The sequence below is a fragment of the Camellia sinensis genome, chromosome 3, assembly GCF_055761805.1.
Source record: "Camellia sinensis isolate YWXY chromosome 3, ASM5576180v1, whole genome shotgun sequence".
In the NCBI taxonomy this organism is placed as follows: Eukaryota; Viridiplantae; Streptophyta; class Magnoliopsida; order Ericales; family Theaceae; genus Camellia; species Camellia sinensis.
The window spans coordinates 159,210,523-159,221,068 of record NC_138963.1 but is presented as its reverse complement, the minus strand read 5'-3'; positions in this window follow the sequence as shown (position 1 = coordinate 159,221,068).

Here is a 10,546-nt window from a genome sequence, read left to right as displayed (position 1 = left end):
GAATCTGATTCCGCCGATTCTTGCGCGTCAGAATCAGATTCCAGCTCGACTGAGTCTGAGTCCGGTATTCCCGGGGGTGATAACCCGGATACCACAATCCTGTCTAGGTCGTCTTTTTCATTTTCTTTTGAGTCTGTTGTAACAGAGGAATCCGACGGCTCGGAAGTATTTAATGAGAACGACGTGGATGTGGTTTCGGAGTATTTTTCTGTGCCTTTGATTTATTGCTTAAATCAGGATTTTCAAAATTTGATGAAAACGACGAGGAAGAAATTCCTCCGGTTTTGCAACGATTAATTGATCAAGAGCAGGAAAGGTTTGTTAAACCCTTAATGGATGAAATCACTACTGTGAATATTGGTACTGAGAAGGACCCGCGGCTGGTCCAGATCGGGTCCACGTTGTCTTCTGAGGAACGCGAGCGCTTAGTCGCTTTGTTAAAAAATTTCAAAGATGTTTTCGCGTGGTCCTACGAAGACATGCCTGGAATCGATCCTGAGATTGTACAGCACCGGATCCCTCTTGACCCCGAGGCCCGACCTGTCAAGCAGAAGCTCAGAAGGATCCGCCCTGATTGGGCCATTAAGATCAAGGAAGAGGTCACCAAGCAGATTGACGCAAGCTTCCTGCTGGTATCCGAGTACCCGACCTGGTTGGCTAACATTGTTCCGGTGCCGAAGAAGGATGGCAGAATTCGGGTCTGTGTAGACTTCAGAGATTTGAACAGGGCCAGTCCGAAGGACGACTTTCCCTTGCCGCACATTGATGAATTGATAGATTTCACGGCAGGACATGCCTTGCTTTCGTTTATGGATGGCTTTTCAGGCTATAATCAGATAGTAATGGCACCCGAAGACCGGGAGAAGACTGCATTCACTACCCCGTGGGGTACATATTGTTATAGAGTGATGCCATTTGGGTTGAAGAATGCTGGAGCTACTTATCAACGGGCAGCAACTACAATATTGCATGATATGATCCATAAAGAGGTCGAGGTGTATGTGGACGACATGATTGTCAAGTCCAAAGAGAGAGAGGGCCACTACACCGCCTTACAAAAATTCTTTCAAAGGATCAGAGAGTTTCGGCTGCGGCTGAATCCCCAGAAATGTACTTTTGGTGTTACAGCAGGGAAGATGCTAGGGTTTCTGATTACGCAAAGGGGCATCGAGGTCGACCCTTCCAAAATCAAGGCCATCTTAGAAATGCCACCACCAAGGACTGAAAAGGAGGTGCGAGGCTTTCTAGGTAAAGTGCAATTCATAAGACGGTTTATCTCCAAATTAACCTTGACTTGTGAACCACTTTTTGGTCTCCTGAAGAAAGGAAAGAAATTCCAATGGGACGGCCGATGTCAAGCAGCTTTTGAACAGATCAAAGAATATCTACAGAACCCGCCTGTGTTGTCACCACCAGAGCCGGGGAGACCGTTGATATTGTACCTTTCGGTAACTGAGACTACCATGGGCTGCATGCTCGCACAGGAGTCAGAAGACAAAGTGGAAAGGGCCATCTACTATCTGAGCAAGAAGATGCTGGATTACGAGACCCGCTACACTCCGCTGGAGAAGGGTTGTTTGGCCTTAGTATGGGCTACCAGGAAGCTGCGGCACTACCTGTTAGCTCACTCTGTAATGTTGGTTTCACGTTTGGATCCCATCAAATATCTTTTCGAGAAACCAGCACTTACGGGTAGGCTAGCTCGTTGGTTGCTATTGCTTTCCGAATTTGACTTGAAGTATGTAACACGCAAGTCAGTGAAAGGGAGAGCGGTAGCGGAGTTCCTTGCCGACCACCCGGTCGAGGGGGATGAAACGGTTGAGTACCTATTCCCAGATGAAGCCATTCTACACATCGAAGATGAAACTTGGACAATGTACTTTGACGGAGCGTCAAACCAGTACGGGTATGGGATAGGGGTGTTGCTGATAGCGCCTGACGATTCCCGTATCCCTCTAGCATTCAAGCTCCAGTTCAAAGTCTCGAACAATGAAGCAGAGTATGAGGCATGTATTGCTGGTCTGGAAGCAGCCCTGGAACTAGGGGTAAGATGGTTGGATGTCATTGGGGACTCGAACCTTGTTGTGTCTCAAGCAAAAGGAGACTGGAAGGTCAAGGAGGAAAGGATGATAATTTACCACCAAACCTTGATTTGTTAATTCCTCGGTTCATGAAGCTAAATTTCACCCACCTCGTAAGAGAGAACAACAGGTTTGCAGATTCACTAGCAACTCTATCTTCCATGATAGACATCCCGTCTGGAGTCCGGATGCGTCCAGTCATCATTGATCAGAAGTTTGCACCAGTATACGAGTCGATTTCTGCCATAGATGAGGCTCAAGACGACAACCCCTGGTACTACGACATTTGGAACTTCTTGGAAAAGGAGACGTATCCACTAGGGGCAAATGCCAAGGATAAGAGGGCCATCAGAAGAATGGTTGTTCAGTTTATCATCTGCGGGGGTAAGCTGTACAAAAGGGGTCATCTGGGAATGCATAAGCTCTGTGTAGAAGCTGAAGAGTCAAAGCGCCTGATGGAGGCCATCCATGGAGGGGAGTGCGGTGCACACATGAATGGAGTAATGCTGGCCAGAAAGATCCTCAGACAGGGCTACTACTGGTCAACCATGGAGGAGGATTGTATCGGCTTTGTTCGACGATGCCACAAATGCCAGATCCATGCAAACCGTATGAACATCCCACCATCCAAGCTATACAACATGACGTCCCCGTGGCCGTTTTCCGTTTGGGGGATTGATGTGATCGGAGCTGTTACCCCGAAGGGGTCGAACGGACATGAATATATCCTGGTAGCGATAGATTATTTCACAAAGTGGGTCGAGGCCCAATCATACGCGGTGTTGAAAGCGTCGCACGTCGCAAAGTTCATCAGAAACAACATCATTTGTCGCTACGGGGTCCCAAATGAGATTATTTCGGATAATGGATCCCACTTTAAGAAAGAAGTGGTTGACTTGTTGGAGAAGTATAACGTGGCTTTTCATAAGTCATCTACATATCGGCCGCAAACCAACGGAGCAGTTGAGGCCGCCAACAAGAACATGAAGCACATACTGCGAAAAATGGTAGAGACCTACCGAGATTGGCCAGACAAGTTGCCGTTCGCTCTGTGGGGCTACAGGACTTCAATTAGAACTTCTACCGGAGCGACTCCGTATTCTTTGGTCTATGGAATGGAGGCCGTTCTACCCATCGAAATTGAAGTTCCGTCTTTACGGGTATTAGTCGAGTGTCAGATAGCTGAGGCAGATTGGCAGCAGAGCAGGTTCGAGGAACTTATGCCCTTTGACGAAAGAAGGCTGAAGGCACTGTATCACGTTTAGAGTTATCAGCTCAGAATTGCTCGGGCTTTTAACAAGAAGGTTAAGTCCAGAAACCTAAAGGAAGGGGATTTGGTACTCAAGGACAACCGAGCTCCCATCCACGACCCAAGGGGCAAGTTCAGACCCAATTGGACTGGTCCCTACATCATCAAAGCTATTTGGTCAGGCGGAGCTGTGGTTCTGATGGATTTAGATGGCTTAGAATTCTCTCAACCGATCAACATGGACAAGTTGAAGAAATACTATCCTTGAGAGGCTCGCTAGGCCGAAAACCCGAAAGGGCGACCTAGGCAAAAGTTAGAGCACAAAAAATTAGAAAATATAAAAACTGAGCTCGCAAGGCTGAAAACCCGCAAAGGGCGGCCTTGGCAAAAGTTAGAGCGCAAAAGGAGAGTTGAAAATACTCGAGCGAACCTGCACCGGAACTACGCGAGGCTTGATTCCCATGTTTGGGATACGTAGGCAGCTTCATCCTGAAGTTTAGCTATAACACTTCCCCGATCAACTTTGTCCATTTGATCATCTCAGTCATCTTTGTCCATCAGCGTCCGTTGGAATCTCTAGTGCAGTGCTGCGGCGCTCTTCAGACTAGGGGCAACTTTCCAGTTGCAGGGATTTGAGGTTGTGCATCTCAGTGACAGATCTCAGGCGTGTCCAGTTCTGATCCATATCGAAAATATCTTTGAAAAGTTTTAATAAAAGCTGACTTTGTTCAAATAATCTTTTTACAACTTTGACCATTTTTGGACCAAAGTGGAAAATTTTCAGTACCACAACCTTCAATTTCATTGATTTCAACACAGAGTTCTCCTGCTCTTGTATACAATCGGATTTGCTTTTTATTACATTCAGAAAACTTGAAAGTACTAATAAAGCAATAAATCTGGGGCATAGTCAAGTCAGGTGCTCCTGCGCCCCCTCCCAGAGCTGGTCGAAGCCTCGGATGCCAAGCTGGGCCCGATCTGTGCTTCTTCATTAAGCCAATCTATGCACTCGTCAGACAAAGTGCAACTGAAAGTAGGAGCGGGGACCAGGAGTTCTCTCATCCTCCACGCGGTGGCCTGCCAAGCAAGCTGTGCGCCTCGGGCTGGGAATGCAGCAGGATACTCTATCCCCTCTGGCGGGCAGCTCTGATCATGGCCAAGTTGGCGTCGAATCCGGAATGGGAAGTAGAATACACAGTGAGTGAGACCAATCAGTTGAATCCCAGTCTGCCGAGGCATGTTATAACTCATCGCCGGAAGGTTCAGCCAAGGGCACTGCCAAGCAATACGGTCTGCGGACAAGTGGCACATCCAAGCGAACCACCATTCCTCATCCAAGGCATTGACTAGACGATGCCGGAAGAAGTAGCCGCGAGCTGAATATGCTGGGCAGGAGTCCACCACCTGCAATTTGTCCATCAACCATACCTGGGGAGGGATAAAAAATGAGAGAGTAAAGAATAGAGAGATGTACGAGGAGAGAAAAGTGAGAATGGGGTTTTTGTGAGAAAAGATCAAGCTCGAGGGCCGAGTGGCGGGAGCAATACATAAATGCGAGATTGGGTGGAAAAACATTACCTGTAGTAGTAGTGGACTCCCTGCTAATCTAGTTGTCTCATGACGGTAAAAGGCGTCTAAGCCCATTAACGTCTCGGCTAGAGTCATGACAATACAGCTCTTACCCTCCCTCAAGCCTTGGGCAACCTCAATCAACCGGAAACTAGCCCCTCCGGAGCCTGAGACGAATAGAAAATGGGACAGCATGCACAAGCAGAGGGCATGTCGCCGGAAGCCTTGCCAGTGATGGTTGTTGCGATCACCAGCATCAGAAAATCGATTGGCCAAACTCGGAATGTCCAACATCCCATCACAAATTAGAGACCGAGCATCGCGCATGCTGAGTCCACACATGCGCCCTAAGGATTGGGCATGACCAAAATTAAGTTGGGGCAGGAGCTCTTCGTCGCGCTCGGACTCCATTAAGACTTGAAAGTCTTCAAAGGTGGGACATATCTCTTGCCCGACGAAGCTAAAGACATGTGTCACCGGATTCCAAAACCTTGCCGCGGCTCGAAGAAACGGGAGGTGCAGCGGAGTACGACCCAAAATGAATAGTGCATTTATGCCAAAACCCCGGAAATTCACTTTTTCCGAGCCATCCAAACTAGCAATCCAAGCTGTGAGATTTTGAGCAAGAAACTCTTCCATTGGAGCAAATCAGTGTGAAAATGAGAAAAACTACGAGGCTGGGATCTTTTGTAGGAGATAAGGTTGAGTGGGGGACAGGTGTCAGCATTCTGGTGGTCCCCTCACTAAGTGCCGGCCGGCCAAAAACTCTGCCGACCGGCCATATCATTTTGCCGACCAAACAAGTTCATGGCCGGTAGCCATTCCTTGCAGCCGGTGGTCCCTACACCAAGCCGGTGGGCTTCCTTCTAGTTTTCTGAGCTGTTGGGGAACTTCACCACCTCCAACCCCTCCCCGGCAATCGGTTCTTGCGGAGTCACGCCGGTCTGCTTGTCGAGTTTTTTTTTGAACATTTGCTTATCGAGTTGTATTTTGCCCTCTTTGAGCTCTTAATTTGTTTATCGAGTTGTACTTAGACTTGTTTGGTTGCACCATGTCTTTGTTTTGCTTATCGAGTTGTAAGTCGATTCACTACCCGATTATTACGATGCAAATTTCCAAAATAAAATTCGTTCACATTGTAGTGTGATACCCTGTGATGCGATGCACAGAAAATCCACAAATGCAACATCTTTTGAACAAAATGGATTGTTTCATTCCCATCACGTGTTTTGCAAAATGTGTAACTTTGAAAAAGAATAAAACCTGCCTGAGGCAGTGCAATGTGCTTAAATTACTAGTAAAAAAGGAAAGTAAAGCATAGAGTGGCAAGGTAGCAAGGTATCAGAATTGGTACCAGTGAAACTCCCCTTGCGGTTAACGCACCTTCCGCATCTTTGTTCGGGTCAACCACGTCGTTGGACGCCTTCACAATACGAGAAAGCACACCTTTGAAACGTGAACCTTCAAGTTGACCTCAGGCCACAACTTCTGCGAGCAACGCTTGATGCGTGCGAAGAATGTCCCGCCCCGTATCCTTTTCATGCTTCGTGAACTCCGCAAATTGTTTCAATTATGCTGCGTAATTAGTACATTCCTTTACTTGCGTAGACCGCATGTTTTGATTGCGTAGACCGCATGTTTAATTTCAATACTTGCGTAGACCGCATGTTTTGATTGCGTAGACCGCATGTTTAATTTCAATGCCTGCGTAGACCGCATTTTTTGATTGCGTAGACCGCATGTTTAATTTCAATACCTGTGTAGACCGCATGTTTTGATTGCGTAGACCGCATGTTAATTTCAATACCTGCGTAGACCGCATGTTTTGATTGTGTAGATCGCATGTTTAATTTCAATACCTGCGTAGACCGCATGTTTTGATTGCGTAGACCGCATGTTTAATTTCAATACTTGCGTAGACCGCATGTTTTGATTGCGTAGACCGCATGTTTCATTTCAATACCTGCGTAGACCGCATGTTTTGATTGCGTAGACCGCATGTTTCATTTCAATACCTGCGTAGACCGCATGTTTTGATTGCGTAGACCGCATGTTAATTTCATTACCTGCGTAGACCGCATGTTTTGATTGCGTAGACCGCATGTTTAATTTCAATACCTGCGTAGACCGCATGTTTTGATTGCGTAGACCGCATGTTTAATTTCAATACCTGCGTAGACCGCATGTTTTGATTGCGTAGACCGCATGTTAATTTCATTACCCGCGTAGACCGCATGTTTTGATTGCGTAGACCGCATATTTAATTTCAATACCTGCATAGACCGCATGTTTTTGCTTGCGTAGACCGCATACTTGTCAATTTCATTACCTGCGTAGACCGCATGCTTATGATCAATTTCGTCGCCTGCGTAGACAGCTTGTTCCACTTACCTAGTTGTATTTCCACAGCATTGTTATGCTCCCCACTTGCTTTGCGCTGTCACGCATTTCGAGTACACTACTATGCATGTTGCTAACGATATTGTACCTGTTAAGTTTGTTTTCTTTTCAGGCACGATATTGTATGTACGGTTCATTTGAGGCTGGTGCAACCAGACGAGCCACACAGGTATTGTATCTTCCGAGTGAGACGTTTTGAGAATTGCATAATTCTCTTACATCCTTTCTGCATTGTAGTGTAGTTTGGTGTATGCTAGCTTAAAACTGTCGCATGTATGCTTCGTTACAGCTTTCTTTGCATGATCACAAGTTATGTCCGGCTCTGTGCATTGTTTTGCATTTCTCCCCTGCCTTCGGGCGCATGTCTTGTTTGTCTTGCATGTTTGTCTGAGTCTTCGGCCTTGTCAAATATGGGTCGTCTCTAGGCTTTGACATTCACTCCCGTCATTGTTATGACTTTCGAGTTCTGTCAAAGAGGGGCAACCGTAGACAACCCATTTTTCACCGTCCTCAAGACTTGGACGTCACCGTTTGAACACTCGGTGATTATCCATGTTTGTGTTCGTTTGGAGTTCCCGGAAGTCTCGACTCGCGCGCCTTGCCTCAGGATCCCCGAACTTGACCGTTTAGTGTCTGGTTTCACACCAAACACTTGTGTTTTGCCTTGGAAGGGCAGGGAATGCCTTGTGAGGCATCCCCACACACCACCGGCAGTGGCTAGAGGCCACCGGCTGGTCTTTTTCTGCCATCGGCACTATTTGTTGCCGGTCGGCACATTTTAATGCCGGTCGGCATATTTTGTTGCCGGTCGGCACTATTTTTTGTCGAAATGACATTTTTGGGCAGCCGACCACTGTTCATCCACTTTATGGAGATATTTTGTGCCAGCTGTGATAGCTGGCACCAACTCTTCCCCCCTCCATACACGTGTATGGAGGGATCTCCCTCTAAGCAAGCTTGTTGTATAAGCTTTGCAAGAGGGAGTCTTATAAGAGGAAGGGTCTTCCTCTTTGATCTAGGTTAGAACTTTGGAACCAAAAACCAGACCTTTAAGATATAGATACACTCTATCTCTATACCTCCCTCTCTCCCCTCCTTTGTGTGTGTTTCCTTGGCCTAAAGGTGGTTTTTACCTTACTTTTGCACCATTACACACACTATTACACCTTACTCCGAGATTGAGGGACTTGGAGGGTTGATTCTTGAGTTTTTGGACTGGTTTTGATCAAAAGAAGAGGGCTAGACCATTTGTTCTTCAAGGGTTCTTCAAGGGTGAGCATCTTGCTTTATATTCCCCAAACTTGCAATAGTTTTTTACCTATCTTGCTTCCTGTTTTAGCACTTGTGTATAACATAAAAAGGGCTTGTATTTTCATGCTTTAGAACTTTCATTAAGGTCGTTTTGTGGTTTGAGTGCAAACTCACCCTTCTAGGCCTTGTTTGGTCCATTTTGGTGCCTTTTTGGTAAGGCTTTGTTCACTTCAGTGTTTTGGTCCTCTCACCACTGAAAATCAGTGTATTTTTAGTGTTAAAAAGAGTGGTTTGAAGTCTTGCATAGGGGAGGGACACCCCTCTCCCTTCATGGTTTTGTTTCCTTGCTTTTTGGCTTAAAAGGGTAACATGTGTGCTTGATCATTCTTGGCCTCATTTCAGAAGTTTTTTAGGTGTTTTAGGTCATATGTAACCTCTGTTTTTGGCCGGATTTGTGCCTCCTTGTATGCTTGTAGAACTTGCTTTGTATTGCTCCATTTTGCTTAGAAGTGCATCTCATGATTAGGCCATGATTCTTGCGTGTGTTGGCTTAGTTCCATGAAGCTTTTAGTGTTGTTTTTCTATGCTTAAAGTCTGTTGGTCATCTATTTGGTCATGCTTGACATGTTTGATATGGATGCTATGAATTTTGGCTTGAAAGCTTTGAGCATGTTGACCTCTAGCATGTATGGTTTTGACCACCCTCATGATTTAACATCATTTAAGACCACATTTTAGTCCAAGAATCATGTTTGCATGTGTGCATGTATGATCTCTTTTATGCCTTGAGGATGTGCCCTCTTATGCCTAGAAGTGAGTCTTGGTGATAGCATTTCATGAGAGGTACTTTAGCCGCCATACTAGGAGGTTTTGGGGTCCCATTTTGCATGTAAAAATTCTGTCTTTACTTGTCTTAATCATGCCATGACTTGGTCTTGTTGTTGAAAATAAAGTGACCCTTTTGGTGCCTTAGCCTTGGGTCTTTTGGCTTGCATTTTAGCATGAGAGTTTGTCCATCATTTTGAGCACTTTTCGTGCTGTTTTGAGGTGAACAAAGGTCTGCACCTTTATCACTTTGAGGCCCCCCTTTGCATGCTTATCTCATGTTGGTTGCATGATTGTTCCATTAATGTGCTATCCCATGCTAACTTTATGACAAATTGGTCCATGTTTGAGTCATATTTGCATCTTGTATGCTTGGCATTACACATTTGTCATGGTGATTGCATAATGCTTGTTGTGCTTAACATCTTGGTATCATGTTGCATTTTGAGCCATTTTTCCATAACATGCATTGCATTTGCTTGGTTTGGGGTGTCAAACCAAGTGTGGGAATTAAGGAACATTCATACTTCAAGTGATGTAACGTGCCTCGATTCCCGGTCACCGGGGCCTTCGACTACGACATGATAAGGCTTCGGATCTCATTTTGTTTGTTGCATGCATCCTTACATTAAGTGGCAAATTTGATCCCTTGGGTCATCATGCACCATTGATGGCTCAAGGATCGAAGGTCATGCTTCTTTGAGTTCAAAACATGATAAGAAGCACAACCATGCCCACATGTACCTGAGAACCCCATGCCATGCACTGTCTGTTCTCTGTTTGCTGTCAAATTGTCTTCTGCAGGAAGTTTCTGCCGATCGGCAGAATTTAGTGCCGACCGGCAATATTTGGAGTGCCGAGGAATCCAAGAAATGCCGGTGGAAATTGTGAAGTGTCGGTGGGAATTCTGTCCGGCCGGTGGTGCTCTGCAGGATGTAAGGAACCTGCCCCAGTACTTTGGCAATTTTCAGAAAGACAAGGCAGTACAAACAGAGGCGGCAGGAGTACAGTACGGGTTTTCCGGGCGAGACGGATTCGAGCATGCATCATTCGCGCATCCCGAGGCAGAGGCTGCGGCTACCCTCTTCTTTCCTTTGCCATCTTTTCTTTTAATTAAATTAGGAATTTTGTAATAATTTTGTTTGTTTATCATTTGGGACTGTAATATTTT